This window comes from Thalassophryne amazonica, chromosome 5 (assembly GCF_902500255.1).
Source record: "Thalassophryne amazonica chromosome 5, fThaAma1.1, whole genome shotgun sequence".
NCBI classification, from domain to species: Eukaryota; Metazoa; Chordata; class Actinopteri; order Batrachoidiformes; family Batrachoididae; genus Thalassophryne; species Thalassophryne amazonica.
Genome location: NC_047107.1, coordinates 69,764,004 through 69,783,965, shown reverse-complemented (window position 1 = coordinate 69,783,965; position 19,962 = coordinate 69,764,004). Strand labels below are relative to the sequence as shown.

At 41.6% G+C, this 19,962-nt stretch overlaps 1 protein-coding gene and 1 pseudogene across 1 annotated transcript in view; both read right to left on the bottom strand.

The window, feature by feature from the left end:
• Positions 1–19,565, bottom strand: part of me2 (malic enzyme 2, NAD(+)-dependent, mitochondrial) — a 95,668-nt gene extending 76,103 nt beyond the window's left edge. The window contains exon 1 of the mRNA XM_034170495.1: positions 19,448–19,565. The gene's annotated coding sequence lies outside the window, so the exon portion shown is untranslated. The remainder of the gene's footprint in view (positions 1–19,447) is intronic.
• On the bottom strand, positions 1,611–4,317 carry LOC117510687 (annotated as a pseudogene).
• Positions 19,566–19,962: the final 397 nt, after the last annotated feature.

Below are 19,962 nucleotides of genomic sequence, written 5' to 3'. Positions count from 1 at the left end.
TTATTGGTGAGCATTCATGAACTGGAAGACTGTCAAAAATAACATAACCGAATAAATGCAGATGATTTTATTATGTCCTTGGCAGATGTAATAATGTTCTTTATAAGATTTATGAAAGTAGGATGTCAAGTAAAGTTGGCGCATTTTTTTTCACGTTCATTCATTGAATTATTAATTTTCTATACCTGCTTATTCCAATTTCTGTCACAGGGCCAATTCGCTTGCCTTATGAAACATACACGAGTATGGCAATATCATGATCAAAACAACACATATATATACATTTACCGAAACAGAACTGTGAGACTTTTGTTGATGTTTAACATGAAAGATAAGCCAAATTTACCTGAAACAGATAGATAAATAAAAACAATTTGCACCACAGTGACCCTTTTAATCAAGGTGATATATGGGTTTTGTGACATTTACTATGAGAGCACTGCTTGAGAATGCTGCAGTTAAAGCTCATAAAGCAACTTGTTGGACCACAAAGACAACTACTGAAAGTTAAGTCTACTTTAAGTGGAAAATGATCCATATCGATTTTTTTTTTCTGTTTGAGAAAATCTTTTTTTTTAATTAGCTTTTTAACTAAACTCAATAACTCCAAATCCTCTGATATATACAGGGAAATGAAACAGGCATATGCAAATTCATGGAAATCTATAACTTTGTTAGAATAATAATAATAATAATTTTTAAAAAATACAAACAATAACTGATTTGTCTCCAAAAAGCTCCATACACCCATTATTTTTCCCAAACATGCTCCATATCCATGAAAGTGTCTTTGGTCATAAAATGTTCAATAGTAAAATAATTGCAGGGACTTGTCTCCCAATCCTTAGTCTCAGTTATTCAATAAGGTTAATCACCATCTCATACCAAGTAACTGATCATCACTGCCATTATCATTCAGTGGCCCACCTTGGGCACTTACCATTTCTCACTAGAAAGTCCGAACATTTTTCAGTCACACCACTGCTGTCAATAGTATAAGTACATCAAGGTTATTATTTATTTATTTATTGCCTCTTTGATATAGTGACCATTGGAAGAAAACTGGGTTTAAGTTTTTGGGTAAATTATGGTAACAAAATTCACCATTGTGGACTCTGCAAAATCCAAGCTTGTCAGTGTTCATTTGTTTCACTTGTTTTGAACCCACATTGAGTCTTTGTGAAACATTTGATCTCATTCAATATGGAGCACTTTGAAACAGTTGGGATTGGCATATGGTGTACTTTGCAACAAAAGGCCAATTTTAAACAAGCTTAGTGCAAGGCATAAAGAGAATTTGATGCAAAATGTGTATTATATTTGGATTTCTATGGCCACAAGCTGGGGAAAAGAGGTCTTAACTCAATGTTGTAAAAATGGAGTACAGAGCATTTTGCATTAAACCCTTATTTGGAAATGTTACTCATTACTACCCCCAACAAAATGGAGGCAGAGTTAATATTATCACTCTTGTATGGTCAGTTGCTTGCGAGATAACTCAAAAAGTAAATACCAGATTTTGATTAAATTCTATGAAAAGATGTCCCACTGAGCAGGGAAGTGCAGATGGAATTTTGATAGCGATCTGCCTTAAATGTCCCTTTTACTTACTTATTTTTTTCAAGAACTCAACGTAGGATGTGACAAAGATGTGTTAATGTCCTGCTGGCACACACTACGTTTGACTTGGGCAGAGGTATGTGCTCTAGTTGTGATGCTGTGCTGTGGTGGATGTGGCAGTAACATTGAACATCAGGAATTGGGGGTCTGTTGTGGTGAAGTTCTGTTCTCTGGAAGTCTGGGAGCCTTCAAATTGATGTTTGGCTGTTTGCTTTCATCCTTCCATCCCACTTCTTTTCCTTTTTTCCCCTCTCCTTTCTCCTTGTTGTGCCTGCACAATTTCAGTGCTCGAGATATGAAACGTCCAAGTCAAACAGCCGTTCTTTTTGCTTAACTGGAAGTGACTCCAATGAATCTTCATTAACAGCTTGACAGTCGCAGGAAGTGGAAGAAAGGGGTTGGGGAAGAACAGGTGAGGTGGAAGGTGATGCTGTTTGGGGTGACTGAGTCAGAAAGGGAGAAGTGGGAGAAGGGGTTGGAGTGAAGGAAGTGAATTAGAAGAAGATGTGACAGGTGGAAGAGGACTAAGCGCCTCTTCATCACAGTCAACTGAGGGTTGGTGTAGAACTCTGAATAGTGGAAGACTGGTGTGAAATGTCGTCGGGGAGAGGGATGGGCAGGAGAGGAGGTGTAATAGGAAGGAGAAATGTTCCAAAGAAGGACTGGGTGAGTGCAGACGAGCCTGCGTGCTCTCGACCCAGCGAGAAATTTCCTGGAATAAGTTGCCTGTTTTCCTCCTGTCCATCTGCCTCTTCTTCTTTTCATCTCTACTGTCTCCAACACAGTGCACCCTACTGGTTAACAGGTTCAGTGGCCAGACTGAGGCTGTTACCCTTCCAGTGAGACAGATCCAGGATCAGCTTGGGCTCTGAGTAGTGCTGTGGTTTGCCCTCTCTCCAGGCAATTTTATCCAGATAAGAAGGAGAGCCAACTTTGTAGTCACAGGAACGGCCACAATCTAGGTCTCCGTATGCCAACCCACTGGCCCGTTCTAGAGAAGAGTGGGAGTTTTCCAGAAAGCGTTCTGCTGAGCTGCTATGAGAGTACTTTCGGGGGTCGACCTATATCAGATGGTGCGGCATTGCAAAGGGAAAGAATTAGTGGTAATCACAAAATCATTCAGTTATGGTGTTAACTGATTGATGCCATTTATTTTGCATCTGTACTTGAATGGAACTGCTGTATGTCTGTATACTGACAGTCATATTTTCATATTTACATTTCAACTTTTACTAAATAAAGTTACACTTGTTTATGTCTTATACAGTGCCTCCTTTCAAACCCCACCAAATGTGTTTTGGGTCCTCTGCTAACCTTCTTCCATCATATATAGAAAGGCACATCTGTGATGTTGTTAGCTTGGAGAGTGATCTTATAAGTGGAAGGTGTGTGTTTGGTACTGGGTCATGTCTGGGAGCATGGTCTTATCCAGAGCCAAATGATAATATAGTTAACTCAATGCGCTCATCTTAAACTTTATCCATCCCATTAGCAAGCACGATGCCACAGTGCCCCACGTAGATCAGTCTCAGTGAGGTGAACATCTGCTTTTGCCATAGTAACACGTCAAGTCAGCTGTAGGAGCATGTGTTGGTGCCACTGCATCCACCATACCGTGGATCCACCTAGATCCTCAATGGTAACCACCCAGGCAGACAACCAGCCCATCCCTAGATCCTGATAGTAACCACCTATCTACTACATTCAAGTGAAACACAGGTGTTCCTTTTGCCTTCTCTAGCTGCTGGCGTCCTCAGCACTGAGGCACCTGCATGCTGGAGCTGGATCATGCCTCGAGAAACACACCACATGCTCAAAATATGTTAGCTGATGTTCCCTCACCATGCAAGTGATACTCCTCTGTGTTTCTCAAAGTAACTCCTTATTTGACACAAATTCATAACAGTGGTACCCAAGGATCCTGTGAAGAGACCTTGTGCCAAAGACATCCAGTTGACTCCTTAGGTTACTAGTTAGCATTTTAACACTAACAACCACATAGTAAGCCAGAAAACACCAGGACCATGAAGACTTGAACCTTTGTTCTCATGCAAAGATGTCGCCATCATCAATCACCTTTGTCCAGCCGAGGCCAGTGCCGATATCAGCTGGGGGCTTTTGCATTTCCAAAAATGCCACGGTCTAAGTAGAGAAATTGTTTACACAGAAAGGTGTGATGCAACTTTAAGGCACGTGGTGCAGGAGATTTAATTCTCCACAGGTCAAGGCAGTCCCACCTACTTTCAAGCAAGCCAGTCTTATCATTCCTGCCATGACATATCAAAGATTCCCTGTGTCACACCACAGACATATATGGCATATTTAATTAATTTCATTTCACCTTCCATTTCAGCGCAATAACATAACTTTAATCCTCAAAACTGCTTCGTCACTCTGGGCGAAATATCAAAGCATGTCTGACCTGTGCCTCCTCTAACATTGAGGTAGAAGTGGCTCGGGGGTCCCGCTGCACCTCCTCATCTTCTGTGGTGTCTCCCAGATCAGACGTAATGTGTCGAGGAGGCATACAGTGACACCTCTCACCAGACCGCTGCCAGCACACATCAACTGATAAGCTGTTCTCGTACCTGAAGGAAGGCAAAGACATACAGAGACAGGGATAGAAACTATAGAAATAGGATGGAGTATACAGTGTAAATTTAGGAATATTTTCTCCTTCAACCTAAACATCATTTTTATAAAGGTTTTTAGTCCTAAATATATGGAATTTTGAAAAAGTGACATCTTTAACTAGGCCAGTAAGGAGAGAATTATTGCTAATAATACAAGTGAAAGAATCTTTACCAGAACTGCAGCCATGGAAATGTTTGCTACAGGAATAAACTGCTTCTGATAATAAATAAATTATGAAGCTGAAAAATGTGCAATAAGAAGAAATTATATCACTATTTTCTCCACAAGACCCTACCCACAACTTAAAGGGGTCATATTATGCAAAATCTGTTTTATCTGTCTCTTAGAGTTAAGCCCCCATCACACTTAGCAAGAATGTGCAGTAAACAGGCTGATATTGTCATAATCGGACGCAGTCAGGAGGAGAGAGGCGTGGTCAGCAGTGTCAGAACACAGCCAGACTACCTCGTTCACACCTGCACGATCGCTTCCATAGCGAATGTGGAGAACAATTCAGATGACACAGACACAATGTCCAAACGTCTAGATGGCAAACACAGGACCAGCATAGGGGGGAGCACTGTGTTCCTCCCTTTGCACAGTATCTGCCGGTACTGGACACCGGAGTCACGCCATATGTGTTAAAGCCGGCATTGGCATAGTCACTCACTCAGTCATGCAATCACACCTCCGCTTGTCCACTCCTTCCCAGCACTACTGACCTCATGCGTGTGTGGGGGAGCACACGTGCGCGCCGTTGTCAGCTTCTGGACACTGCTGGCAGTGGGCCATGCTTTCCCATGGATCAGACGCAGCCTTTCCAATGAACTTTAATTTCTTTTTTTGTGTTTTGGCTCACTTCAGCAGCACAATGCAAATCTGTACACCACGATGGTTGGATTATCACATGGGATTTATTTTTGCCATAGATGATTCCAGCACACAGCAGCCGGTGAAAGGATTTTAACTACAGGCTGTGGTCCCGGCTCCACGTCCACCCTGCGCTGTGAAACACTCCTGGGCCATTGCTGGAGGTGAGATTCATATTTATTAATGTTGTCATGGCCTGATAAAGCAGTTCCGCGTTATATCTCCTGCAGAGTGAGAAGGTGATCAGGTATGTATGTATGTATGTATGTATTTATATGTACATACATATATTACATCATTGAGCTCCGTTCAGCTCTGTGCCTGATGCGTGCAATGAAGCGTTATTCCGCATGAGACCACAGAGACACGGCACAGCTGCCGGTGGTATATACAGATACGATGGACACAATATTTCACATTATTTATGTCGTCCATGGGAAAGAATGAACAAATATCTGTACTGTAAGGTCTATTATGGATATAACAGCCTGTTCAGATTTGCAGCGGTGTGCCCTGCGCAGTGGTGTATGGTGCTTTCAGTTTGATTGTGCACTGTCCTCATCCACTGCAAATGATATATATGTGCCACATACATGTTGTTACATATCAACATTTCCTTTGCCCTCCCTGGCTGGGGTCCAGTGGAGGTGGATACACATGGCACAACATACCGGGAGGCTTTGCCGTGACGATCCATCTCAGAGCTCATTTAACGTGATCAGATCGTTTCAGATGCTGTTATGATGCTGTCAGAATATGTAAATTGATCAGATGACACAAAAACTGCATATAGACTGCCCTCAGATGTGCGTTCCATCTCAATGGCACCAAGAGTGTTTTTAACATGTGCAACACACTCGGGACAGCCAAGCGAATGGGACCAAATATGTAGACTGCCCTGAAATGGCTGTCCGTTGGTCTTCAGACCGCATGTCAGTATTTCCCGACTGTGGTCCGATGTGTCATTCTGACGCCATTCGGCCTCAATCAGAGTATGTGTGACAGGGATATAAAACAGAATTGAAGTGTCATGTTAAACATCATTGAAATCCCAGAGATTTTACTACACACCGGGAGCAATAAGGGATTGAAGGCCTTGCCCAAGGGCCCTTAGTGATTTTCCAGTCAGGTGGGGATTTGAAACCATGATCTTCTGGTTCAAGCCCAACACCTTAACCACTAGACCATCACCTCCCCCATCTATTTTACCTTTATTTTTTATTTCTTTTAATTATTGTTTAATAATATATTTTAGCAATATTTATTTGTATATATTTTCTTGTTATTTCTTGATACTTGTTAATTCTTTTCTTGTTACGTTATTTTTAAATAGTATTGTGTAAACTCGTGTATTTTTAAAAGAGATGTGGTGCTAGGTGCGGGAGGTTTTTTTCATGATCCAATGAAATAAACTTCAAAAAAGTGATCTATGGGTAAAAGTTCATCAAATGCAACATCAGGAAAATGAAAGTTTTGAAAAAAGTTTTGTAGTCATACCCTACTGAACACCTCATAACAACATACGCTTTATGGCATCTCCAAAAACGCAGAGGTTTCTTCTATATCACGGTATGTGAAAATTTGAAGATGACTGAACTGAAGATTTAAAGAAGCTGCGGATCGAAGGAGAAGTGGATTCAAGGTGGGCCACTGTCTACAAGAAAATCAAAAGATGTCACTTTGGAGATGATCAACAAACGTCTTCCTGCTGGAGACCGGCAACAAGTGGGGAGTGCCAACAACTACCAGGCGAAGCTGAAAGTGTTCCAGTGGCCAGAGAGAGAAGAGAAGAGAGAGAGGGGATGCTATGACAGATGAGTAGTTTTCTGTCACTTCTCTGTAAAGAAACAACCAATCTCCTCATCTCAGAAGTGTAATTTTTTTTTGTTTAGGTAACAGACCTATGCAACCAGCTTACAGCCCAGACTGATGTGTGACCTGTGACTTCCCCTAAAATACGAAGTAAAACAATGGACCTATGTAGGTGACGTCAATTTAGCCACCAAAACTCAGTTGTCTCTTTTTTTTTTTTTGTTCCCCCTGATTACACCACCCATTTCCAAGTGCTATTTAGGGGTCCCACCTAGTGGAACATCCCCCTTACATAAAGAGGGGACAAAAACCCTCTGAACTGGAAGTCTTGTTCTTTATAATGAGTTCAGTTTATGTTCGTGTTCTGGTGTGTTTTGATTGCTGGGACTGATTTGTTTGCAAGTGAAGGGAAACATGTTTGTAATGACCAATGCGCATGTATGATAATACGGGCATTTTCACAATATTGTAGAGCATTCAGTCCCAAAGAGGTAAAAAAAATTGATGTCTTCAATTTGCTGTTTTTAGTAATTAGTTTATATCTCTAACCTTTATGGTTGCAGAAACTTTTAAAATTTTGGCTGTAACTTTATTTTCTCTCAAGTTCTGGTCTTTCAAAGTATACATGTCCAAAAGGTTAAAAATACAAGAAAATTACCACTGTCAGTAATAGCCATATTTCCAAGTTAAAATAAGTTCAAGTTTCTTAGTAAAACTTACCTAGATTATTTCATTTACTGGATGACTAATGTTGATGTAGAAGCTGAAATCTTCACTAAAAATGTGAGTCTTACTGAAATATTCTCCTCTGGTGCCAAAATTTTCTACCCATAAGGGACAAATATGAGAGCTAAATATTATTCTTTTGTATGCTCTTTGTTTGAGCACGTGAGATTGTCATCAGAGGCTCTCAGTCTGCTCCTGCTTTCACTGATCGCTGTGCGTAATGGCGCAGGGCACACTGAGTATGTACTAATAGTATGTACTCATTGGAGCACCCAGGGGGCTATTCATATGGGCCAACTAGTAACATATCACTCCTGAAAATGATCTTTGGCTTTTCATGTGAGGTAAATCTGCCCTACGAATGGATTTCGGAAAACCATGCACGGTGAACCAATTCCGACTGGACACTCACATTGCGCACATATTCACACAGCTTCTATGAGGATACAAGGTCGATGGTTGGCTAGAAAGTCCGCAGTTAACATTTCAGCAAAAAAAAAAAAAAGTTTCTATCTCATATCATTAAAAAGTTATTTATAATTTAGAAAAGCTTGGTCTTAGCCGTCGTTATATACGACGGCATCGGCCCCAGAAGGTTAACTGCACGAACGCACAGAAGGTGCTGCACGCGAGGACCAGCACTCCCCCCACCCCTCAATCTTGATTTCTGCTCACATCGCAGAGAATTCCCGCTCGCTCGCTTGAAACTTATGCAGGGCTGTGAAATGAAAATTGGAAATCTGAGGAAAATTTGCAGGGGGGTACAGCTCCCCAGGAGCTGGGGTATAGGGCCCCATGGAGCCCCAGAATAAAATTTTTATCTAATGATACTTTTTCAGCATTCCTGAAAGAACAAATCTCAAAATTAGTGCATATTTAATGATCCTACATTCAACCTTTTATTTGACCTGTCAATGATGATGTTGAAATAACAGATATGATGTGGAAGTAGGACCTGGAATGATTTTCCTTTTAATTGTAAACCAAATTATGCATTAACTCAGAACATTAAACTACATGAAATTCATGAAGACTGAAAAGAATAGAAAAGCTTGTAGAATATTGGAAATCATGGTAAATATCAATAACATACCTTATAGTAAAAAGTCACATATTCTTGTGTAAATTCATGCAGCCTAAATCCATTCAAAGCCACAATGTCTTTTTTACAATGAAAGAAAGTCAGATTAGTGAAAAAAGTCACATAATCTTGTCTAAATCCTGTTTGAACAGCAGAATGTTCATTTTCCAGGAGATAAAAATTCTTACCGTGTTTCCTGAGAGAACACAGTTCACTTTTCCTGTTTCTTTTATCTTTCAGGTGTGTTGATGAAGCCAGCGACGAGTCCACGGATTCTTGTCCTTAAGACTTGCTCAAACAGTCTTTCTTGCCATCTTCTCTCTGCGATGTCGGTCCGTGACACAGACATGCTGCACAAATCTTATTTTAAAAACTTGAAAGCTCTAAGAGTTTAGGATGTCCACATGCTAAGTTTAGCTTAAGCGCAGCAGGAGCACACAGCGTCGCCGCAGCAACCAATCAGTCCTGCTTTACGACACTGAGTGGCATTTTTCTGCAGATCCGAAAACTGATTTGTAAATGGTAAATGGACTGCATTTATATAGCGCTTTCCATCTGAATCAGATGCTCAAAGCGCTTTACAATTATGCCTCACATTCACCCCAATGTCAGGTGCTGCCATACAAGGCGCTCACTACACACCGGGAGCAATAGGGGATAAAGGCCTTGCCCAGGGCCCTTAGTGATTTTCCAGTCAGGCGGGGATTTGAACCCATATCTTCTGGACTCAAGCCCAACACCTTAGCCCTAGACCATCACCTCCTGTGTTACTGATCTGTGTGTTACAGATTTTACTGATCTGTGGTTACAGATACAAATCTGTAACACACAGATCAGTGTCCGCGGATTTAAAAACTTACACGTGTCATAAAAAAAATAACTCTTTGCAATAAGCACTTTAAAAACTCAGTGATGTTCACGATTAAAGAGTACATCACACACAAACACCACACCCCCCACCCGCGCGGAGTTTTCACAGCCCTGCTTATGGCACTATGGGGAGGGAACCAGGTCGGCACTGGCTCTGCTGTGATTGTCTGTCTCTGGAGAGCAAGGTTTGATTGACAGTCCTCCTCTCTGATGCGGAAGTCAGTCGAAGACAACAGCGTTAAGTAATTATCACCCTTTAAACTTAATTATAAGTCTCTATCCAGGGTTCTAGCTAGGATAAAATTTTAGCATAGTGGTAATGTCGAGGGAGTGAAGCGACCGAGGGGTGGGATGGTGCGGAAGGGGGCAGCTTTTGAAAATTTAAGCTAAAAATTGGTCATTCTAGGGGTATCCAAAGGGAGAAGCCAGGTACAACAGCCCAAGTCCCTTCATCATGTCTAGAAGGCTGGGAAGTTTGTTGAGTGGGCAATCTCACTCTGGGTTAGTCAGTACATGGCCCTCAGTGACGCAGTCGGAGTCCGTGGACATTTTTAAGTCAAGACGTAAAACCTATTTTTATTCTCTTTCTTATGACTAGTTTTTATTTTATGTTTTATTCTTTTACTTGTTTTTAATTAGGTATTTGATTTTTTTTTATTTATTTATTTTAACTTTTTATGTTGAACTGTTCTGTGTGAGCACCTTGAGACGGCTTTGTTGTAATTTGGCGCTATGAGTTCTAAAGTAAATACGAGGTCTATTAGGTCATAACCCGACCCTTTTATTTATTTATTTTTTTTTAACTATATGGATTTGAATGACATGCGATTACACCAATATGCTGAACCCTCGTGCGCATGCATGAGTTTTTTCACGAGTGTCGGTGAAGTCATTTCCCTGTGGGAAGGCCTGAGTGAGGTGGTCCCACCCTCTCGGCTGAATCCTTTGTTTCACACGCTGCTCGAGACGGCGCATGTTGCTTTATCAAACTTTTTCTGGACCTGTGAGGAATATCCGAGGGACACTATTCGAGAAATTAAGATGGTTTTCGGTGAAAAGTTTTAAAGGCTGATGAGAGATTATGGGGTGTTTCTGTCAGTGTAAGGACTTCCACGGAGTGGGACGTCTTGCAGCGCTTCCAGGCGCCGTCGTCAGCCGTTTCGACCTGAAAACATCCTAATTAAGGCTTAATTCACCCAGGACATCGTGAGAGAACAGAGAAGATTCAGATGAGGCCGGCATGAGAACTTTATGCGGACATTCCACTGTTTAAGGACATTTTTTAATGAAAGACGTGCGCGCAAATTCGCCGAGTCGTTCCGTGACGACTCGGCAAATCTGTGTGCGCCGCGACAGGAAAAACACCTCCGTGTTGAAAACCATTTGTAAAATTCAGGCGGCTTTTGATGGCTTTCAACAAGTGGAGTAACTGAGAAATTGTTTAACAGCTTGGGCATGTTCCAACTTGCCCGTTAAGGTTTCCAACGGCGGTGTTTTTCCTGTCGTGACCCCCCGCGTTCGGGTACTGCCCGACATACGACTCTGCCCGCACGTTCTTTCATTACAAAATGTCCGGTAACAATGGATATGTCCGAAAAAAAAACTCCTCATGCCGACTCTTCTGAAAGTTCTCTGTTCTCTGACGACTTACTGGGGTCAACAGAGCCCTGAATGTGGAAGTTTTCAACTTGAAACGGCGAGACGCTGCCGCCTCGAAGCACAGAACGCCGTCAGGCGCCGTGGGCCGTCCTTACGGCGACACTACCAGACCAAAATCTCTCATCAGCCGTTTAAAATTTTTACCGAAAACAAGCTGAATTTATCGAATGGTGTCCACTCAGTTGTGCCTTACAGTTTTGAAAAATTTTTGATCAAACAAAGCAGCAGTCTGAGCCATTCCTAAACAATGAAAAAAACGACGAGAGGGTGGGCCACTCCTCACTCAAAGACTGCCCACAGGCGAATGACGTAATCGACAGGCGTGAAAAAACTCTCGCGTGCCCACGAGGGTTCAAGCATGTCTGATGCAATCACCCGTGATTCAAATCCATATGGTTTTTGAAAAAAATAATAAGGTCGGATACTTTCTAATAGACCTCGTAAATGTGAAATTGGTCACTGGATCCTTAAACTCTGAACATATAAACTCTACATGGTGGATCCTTGATCTCTGGACATAAACAGAAATAAAATCTGTTAGTTTTGTCAAAAGCATTTCCTTTCAGACATTATTATTGGCATGAATGTCTTTCCATATCTGAGCTGAGCTCTACAGCTCGCTGCGCTGTACGTCAGGTTCATAAAGAATGCAGACGTCTCATTTTGGGAGGAAAAAAGTTTTAGTCGATTGTAGTTTATTGTCTGTATTGCAATGTTTGTAAAGAGGTGTCATTTATTTAAAGCGGCAATTCGTTTGAAGTTATTAATTCCGAGCGGACTCTGTCTCAGCAAAGAGCCACGCAGCGTTTGGAGCTGTGCAAACGGACAATTCTCGTTTTTTGACTGCAACAAGACAAGAGTCCCAGTTAGTGACTTTAATCCACACAAAAGTGACTCATGATATTTTAATAGCTTTGAGAGGGGCTAAGAAGTGGACTGACCGCTTCTGAAGAGCAGCGAATCAAAGAGCCATGAGCCATTGAATCGTAGCATTGCTTCATTGATTCACCCTTCAAACTGGAGTCGCGCTGCAGAAACGGTTGATTACAGAGCCGTTACGCTGTATTGAAAATTATAGCGTAACGGGCCGTAACGCAAGTTTGCGCTAGCTAGAACCCTGCTACATTTGTTATGTTCTCTGAGACTTGGCTCACGGAACGGGACCGAGACACCGATCTGGCTGTGGGGGACTTTGGTGCGCCCATTCGACTGGACCGGGACCCTGAAGTTACGGGGAAAAGGCAAGGAGGAGGAGTCTGTGTGTACATCTATAAGAGGTACTGTACATCTGTAACTGTCACGGCCCGTAGCTGTATGCCCGACATTGAGCTCCTGTGCGTATCCCTGCTCCCCTTCTATTTGCCCCGTGAGTTCCCCCAACTGTTTCTGTGTATTGTGTACATTCACCCCAAAGTGAACGCGGTGTCAGCATGTAGCACTATATTTGAAACAGTGCAGAAAATGCAGTCTATTTCCCCCGATGCGCCAATGCTCTTAATGGGAGACTTCAACCAGACATCTCTCAAAAAGACACTACCGAATTTCCACCAGTATGTTTCCTGACCCACCAGGCGGGATAAGACGCTGGACCTATGTTATGGGTCCATCAAAGATGCGTATAAATCCGTCCTGCTTCCCCCGCTTGGACTGGCGGACCACAAACTGCGTGCATCTTATTCCAACATATAAAATATGTTGCGAAGAGAAAAGGTTGAGACAAAGGAGGTGAAAGTGTGGACTGAGGACTCTATACAATGCCTCCAAGAATGTTTGAGTGCACAAACTGGAATGTTTTTAAAAGCTCCTGTGATAGTCTTGATGAGCTGACAGACGTCTGTTGTTCATATGCAACATTCTGCAGGGATATGATTATACCTGTGAAAACAATAAGGATGTATCCCAACAACAAACCCTGGGTTACTAGGTGCCTTGGACAAAAGAAATCGGGCTTTTAAACAGGGAAGTGTGACAGCTCAAAAAGAAGCTACCAGTGAACTTAGAGCTGAAATTGCTAAAGCAAGAAGAGCCCATACAGCCAAATTGGAGGAGGGATGTGGCTGCTAACAGGATGGGCTCTGCTTGTCTAGCATGAAAACATTGTGGGCCAGGGGGGCACTAAGAATAAGAGCCATCTGTGGTTGGAAGCTTTTAGCTCTGACACCGAGTTAGCCAGTGCTTTTAACAGTTTTTATAACCGTTTTAACACGTGGATTTTAATTCTGAGATTCAGGAACTGAAGAATGAGCTTGTGGATACTCAGCACTTTAATACTGAACTAAAAGACGTAGAAAAAGCCTTTTACAAAATTAAAGTTAACAAAAGCCAGGTCCTGACAGACTGTGTGGGCGTATGTTAAAGACATGTGCATCAGTACTCAGCCCTATCTTGCATTCCATTTTAATGTCTTTGAAGGAACAAACTATTCCAAAAATATGGAAAGAAGCTGATATAGTCCCTGTCCCCAAATCTAGTTGCCCAAAGACCTTGAATGAATATAGGCCTGTTGCACTTACATCAATTGTAATGAAAATCTTTGAAAATTTGTATGAACTGAAATCTTACGGTTGGTGGAGGGGGAGCTTGACCCTTTACAGTTTGCATACAGGCCGCACAGGGGAGTTGAGGATGCCACAGCCACTTTATTGACCTCTTGTTTTGAACCACCTGGATGGGCACAGAACCCATGCCAGGCTTTTATTTGTGGATTTTACCTCAGCTTTGAACACTATCCAGCCCCATATTTAACTAATAGGCTTTTAGATCATTTTAACTTGAGTAAGAATCTAGTGGGGTGGATTCTGAACTTTTTTATCTGGACAGGACACAGAGAGTGAGGTCAATGGTGTTTTATCTGATCCTGTTTGCACTTCCACTGGTTCACCACAAGGGTGTTTCTTTCACCAATGCTGTATAATTTGTATACAAACGTGTCAAAGCAAGTATGAGAACAGATTAATTTTAAAATATGCAGATGACTCTGTCATTGTGAGCTTGCTGAAGGATGGGGAAAGTGGCCATGGGCCGATTGTCAATGACTTTGTGAGTGGTGTGAGGCCTCTCACCTCATATTAAATGTGTCCAAAACCAAGGACATGGTCATGGACTTCAGGAAGAGTGGTCAAACTCATAGCATGACCACCTCAATCAAAGGTGAGACTGTGGGGCAGGTCACCACATACAAATACCTTGGAACTGTAATTGACTCTGGACTGACCTTTGTAGCCAAATGCGAGGAAGTCTTCAAGAAAGGACAGCAGAGCTTGTACTGTCTCAGGAAACTGGCTGTTTTTAATGTTGATCGAACTCTTATATCCTTGTTCTATCGTGCTTTTATTGAGTCCATTTTTATCATTTTCTTTAGTGGCTTGGTTTGGGTCATTATCTATGACGAACAGGAACTCTCTAACAAGATAGTTACATGGGCGAGTAAGCTGACTGGGCAACCACAACTGAGCTAGATTCACTGTACATCAGACAGTTACAGCGGCTCGGCTCTAGTATCAGCCAGGACCAATCCCACCCTCTGAACTCTCCGCTTCTGCTCCTGCCATCTGCTCAGAGATTTTCTGTTCCAAAATGTAGAACAAAGAGATTTAAAACAGTTTTGTTCCTGCAGCAATATCTGTGCTAAACAAAAATCAGCGCCACTAAGAACAACTGACTCTGAACACTAAGTCCTGGTTGTTTTTACTGTTTATTTATTCATGTTGTATTGTATGTATGAGTGCATGGTTTGGGGATGCCCCTCTCTTCTGAACTACAAACCTAATTTACCTACAGGTACAAATAAAGGAACCTGAACCTGAACCTACTGAATCCAATAATGTTTTAAAAGTATGTTCTTTTAAGAGGTTTTAGGAGGTTTCTTCCTGTTAAAAGGGAGTTTTTTCCTTCCCAATGTCGCCAAGTGCTTGCTCATAGGGGGTCGTTTTGACCGTTGGGTTTTTTCTGTAATGATTGTATGGCTTTTGCCTTACAATATAAAGCGTCTTGGGGCAACTGTTTGTTGTGATTTGGTGCTATATAAATAAATTGATTTGATTTTGATTTTATAGACAAATTTGATTGTAAATGCTTGGTTGTCCTATATTTTCTTTTATCATTTGTAAATAATATTCAATAAGCCCCTTATGTTCTTGTATTTGTATTTTCATGTATACAGCTATTTCAGGATTTTGTACAGGACCTGTTTGTTTGGATTTGATTCATAAATAAATGATTATTATTATTTATTTTTTTATTTTTTAAGGAGATGCTGTTGTCTCCTTCAGGGAGGTGGTGTCGTCATGGTTGGTAGATGATTTAAGAGGTTTTAATTTGTCATCTGATGGTTAATAATCACATTATTCCCTTTGATCGGTTTGAGTGTACAGAGTCAGTCTGCAGACACGCCAGTGTCAGGAGGTGATTTTTAGGACTTTCTGTAATTTGTTATGAAATAATGTTGAACTTATGTGGAAATGATTGTGGCACAGAAGCTTCAGAGATCTGTCGCTGAGATAGATGATGACTGAGTAGGGCTGATATGATCAGTCGAGTAATTCGAATAATTCAATTACAAAAAATATTCGAGGCAAATTCTGTGTCTCGAAGCTTCATTTAACGTTGTAGTACATATCCCAGGCCTGTGTGTGGCTCTGTAATGCCCCCCCCCCAAAAAAAAACCAGAAGAAGACATGCAGAGCATGCAGCCGTGTAAGCGCTAATCCATTTAGCACCAAAAGCTATAACTTTCCAACGAAACACAGAGTAAAATAAAGCCTTTTAGGAGAAAGACAGTCCACACTGATCCTCTGAAATAGCTACTACACATTAAAGCAATGCAGTGTGGCTGTCTGTTTTTAAAAAAACACTTTCGTCCACTGGCTTCTCTCTCGTGGGAAATGGGTCAGTCTCTCTCTCTCTCTCTCTCTCTCTCTCTCTCTCTCTCTCTCTCTCTCTCTCTCTCTCTCTCAAACACACAACGCTTCACAACACGGTAACTTAAATAAAATAATAATAATAAAAACAAAACCGTGACTGCGAGGCTTGCATGTTCAACCCCCAGCTGAAATGCATCTGCTGAATCCCAGAAAAAGAGGGATTTAAAAAAATAAAATAACGCAGGGACCCAGTCCACCAGCATAAAAAAAATAATAATAATAAAATTGGGGAAGTTGGGGAAACAAAAAACAGAAAGCCACATCCCATCGCCATTTCAGCACTTTGGCCTGACTTTGGCTGTTTTCCTGACACCAGGAAAGATCCAAAACTTGTAAAGATTTGAAAAAATAAATAATTACCCAGAAAAACAGAAAGGGATACACTAAATCTGACAATCTGTGTGATGATGGCACAGCGACATTGTGCCACTGCTTAGGAAGAGCCCTGGACTGATGATGTTTAAAAAGGTAAAAGTACTTTTGGAGTGAAGTTTTAAGCATAAACGAGGTGATAACCGCTTAACGCCGTTGTCTCCAAATGACTTCCGTGTCAGAGAGGATAGCAGAGCCAGCGCCGACCTGGTTCCCTCCCCATAGTGCCATAAGTTTGAAGCAAGCGAGCAGGAATTCTCTGAGGGAGCAGAAATCAAGATTGAGCAGGCGGAGGGAGGGCTGGTCCTTGTGTGCAGCACTTTTGCGCGTGCGCAGAGATAATTTGTGTGCCGTTAATATCTACACACAAACCCATTTTTACATGAATGGGGTTTTGTCACTGATCTGACATCACACGAACAGAGTTTTAGGGGGTACCATTTGATCTGCGACACCGGCATAGGGCTGCATACACTTGGCGTCGTCGGTATGTCGCATTACGCAACTCTGCATTGGCCCAGTGTGAAAGGGGCTTTAGTTTTAACCCAGGCACCAATTTTCAGGTGTCTCCTCAAGATGCACAGTTGCAGTACAGGGTCCATTTCAGCTACATCTGCTCGAACTAATCAAAAAGAAAAACTGCAACTGGATCATGAAAATTTCTGTGGCAAGAAGAGACATACATACAATTTCTGTTTTCAAAGTTCTTCCTGTCTAAAGGACTACTGCATGAAATTCTGAAACAATGATATTACATAAAGTAAATCTTGTAAAGAATGATTATTAATGCCTTGGTTTATATATTTATTTAAATTCATGAAAAGCTCTGTGGTCTGTTCGTGTGCCTGTGACCAAAATAGCTCATCAAAGCTACGTATTCGCCTTATTGACGTTTCAAATCCCGCAAAACTTTGAAGAGGTCGCCATGCTGCGAGATCTCAGTAACATTGAGAACTGCACTGAGACGCTCTGATCGGGCTGCACTTTAACCGCTGCACACAGACAACACCATTAACATCACAACATAAAACAATTTTTATATTGTGCCTAAAACTCTCATGAATATATTCTCTGGGTTTATAGATGTTGTTATTGCGTTTGTTTTATGTAAACATGCGAGAATCACAGGCTGTCTCTCCGTTATTTTCAATGGGAGCTACTGTGAGCTACACTCGCTTCCTGTTCATGTCGTTCTGGGGGAAACTGAAGTTTGCTCTTTAACGTCTTGATTATTGTCCTTTACATCGCTGTTTGTCCTCTTTGTTCCAGACTAATATATATAATATGTCTGAAATTCGGTTTGCGTTTATTAAATTCCACGCAGATTAAACGGAGCAAACATGGATTATTTGTTATACAGTCACTCGCCCAGTTCCGGATCATTGCCGGTTCCAGATCACTGCTGTAGTATTTGTGCCGTCGTTTCTCGTAATCAGTGCGAATAAGCTAATAATTGGTACCAATGGAAAGACTAATGTTTTGTCTACAAACAACCACAAGCTCGACCGGATCCAGCCATCCTTGTGATCAGCAGAGGAATCAAAACATCCCAGTGTCTGCGGTGTGCGCGCTTTTTCTCACTCACTCATTCCTGCAAGTTTGAAAGTAATGATCTTTAAGACGTAGCAAAGGTAGGTTAGCCATTTGGTGTTTTTGGTTCTAGAATGGGAAAATACTTACTTACTTGGGTAGAAAATAGTGTGTTATATCTTGCTGTTTAATTGCTGCACGCATTTATCCCCGACGCAAAAATTTGCCGGTAGTGGATCACTTCAGCAGCAACCCCGTGTCAGTACTTGTGAGCCATGTGTACTTTGGGGCTCATCTCAACATCACAAATGGGCATGAATGTGGGGGCTTTTACTTTTTAATTTGGGAGAAATCTCACCTCCACACTTTTTGCTCGTAAAAATGTATAACAGTGCCTTTCAAAACTAAGTAAATTCTCATTTAATAAGTATAATTTATATAATTTTGTGTTCAAAACACATTCTCTGGCACAGTGTGTATCATTCTGCATTAGAAGGGTTCCAGCCAGATGCCAGGAATGCCCCCAAAGTGACAGAGTGTCATGATCCAGAACCGGGCAAAATGATCCATTTCCAGCAAATGTTTGCACCACACATAATGTGGCTTCACACTTTAAGTAGAAGGGCTACACCATCCAGACTTCTTCAGCTAGATAACATCCAAATACCCAATACAACAATACACAATAAAGGACATTCAGTTGCATTATGACTCTGTATAGCGGGACTTTGAAAAAGGTGATCCGTAACTGGGCAACTGCCTGCAATTGTTTTAGCAAGTTTTCAGGGTATCATGCATGCAGTCTCTTATTAACGTGAGGAAAAGCATAAAAAATTACATTTTTGTAGCATAATATTCATTTACAACTGTCACCATGTGGATTCTCTACGTTGTTTGACAGCAGCGACTTTCTGGCGCGCAAGGGATTATGGGATACGTCAATAGGCGAATGCTGTCATATTTACCACATGGAGAGGCAAATATGACAGATGCAGTCACATATCGCTACTTACTCGTACGCTTAACTCGATCCTTATATTTAATTTGGTATAATCCACTGAATTTATCTGTTTTCACATGAATTTAAAAAATACTTTTTTTAGACGCCACACACCACTAAGATTTAGCTAGCTAGCTAACGGAAACAGAAGGCACCCAACGTGTTGAACTGAAGCAAATAGTAGGTTTGAACCGAGGGTAGGTTAGTTTGATATTCGACGTCTCGTGACTCATATGCTGCGTTAGGAACTCTACTGATGAATGTTCAATTCACCGTTATTATTATAATCATTGTTAAAGTGCAGGGAAGTTCACAGACAGCTCATTTCTGGAAGTTTCGGGGGTAGCTTACCTTGTCCCGAATATAACTTGTGCGGCTGCGTTTCTTCTTCAGAGATATTAGTATTGACTACTTCAGTAGAACAACTGGCAAACTGCAGAAAATATGAGAGCTTCTAGTCAGACTTGTCACGCGCAGTGACTCTGCTCTGTAATCCAATCACAGACCGGGGGCCCCTTCGTGACCTCTCGTCCAAGCGGCTTCTTTCTTCTTCTGATTCCCCACGCTGAATACCCGTGGTGCATGCTGCCCCTCAAAGGTCACTGTAGGAAGTTGCGGTGGTTTGTTTGGGTTAAAATTGCATTTACTGTGCTCAAAACGGACACCTACTGAAATCTAAATCTATTCTATTAAATAATGTACTTATAATCTTATCTGAGTGCACTGGGAGTAAGCCAGTCATTTTGGCTTCTTCTTTGTTTCATCAGGGTCACTACAGCAGCTCTGAGGTGAATCTGCATGTTGATTTGGCACAAGTTTTATACCGGATGACCTTCCTGACAAACTCCCCACTACATGCAAAATGG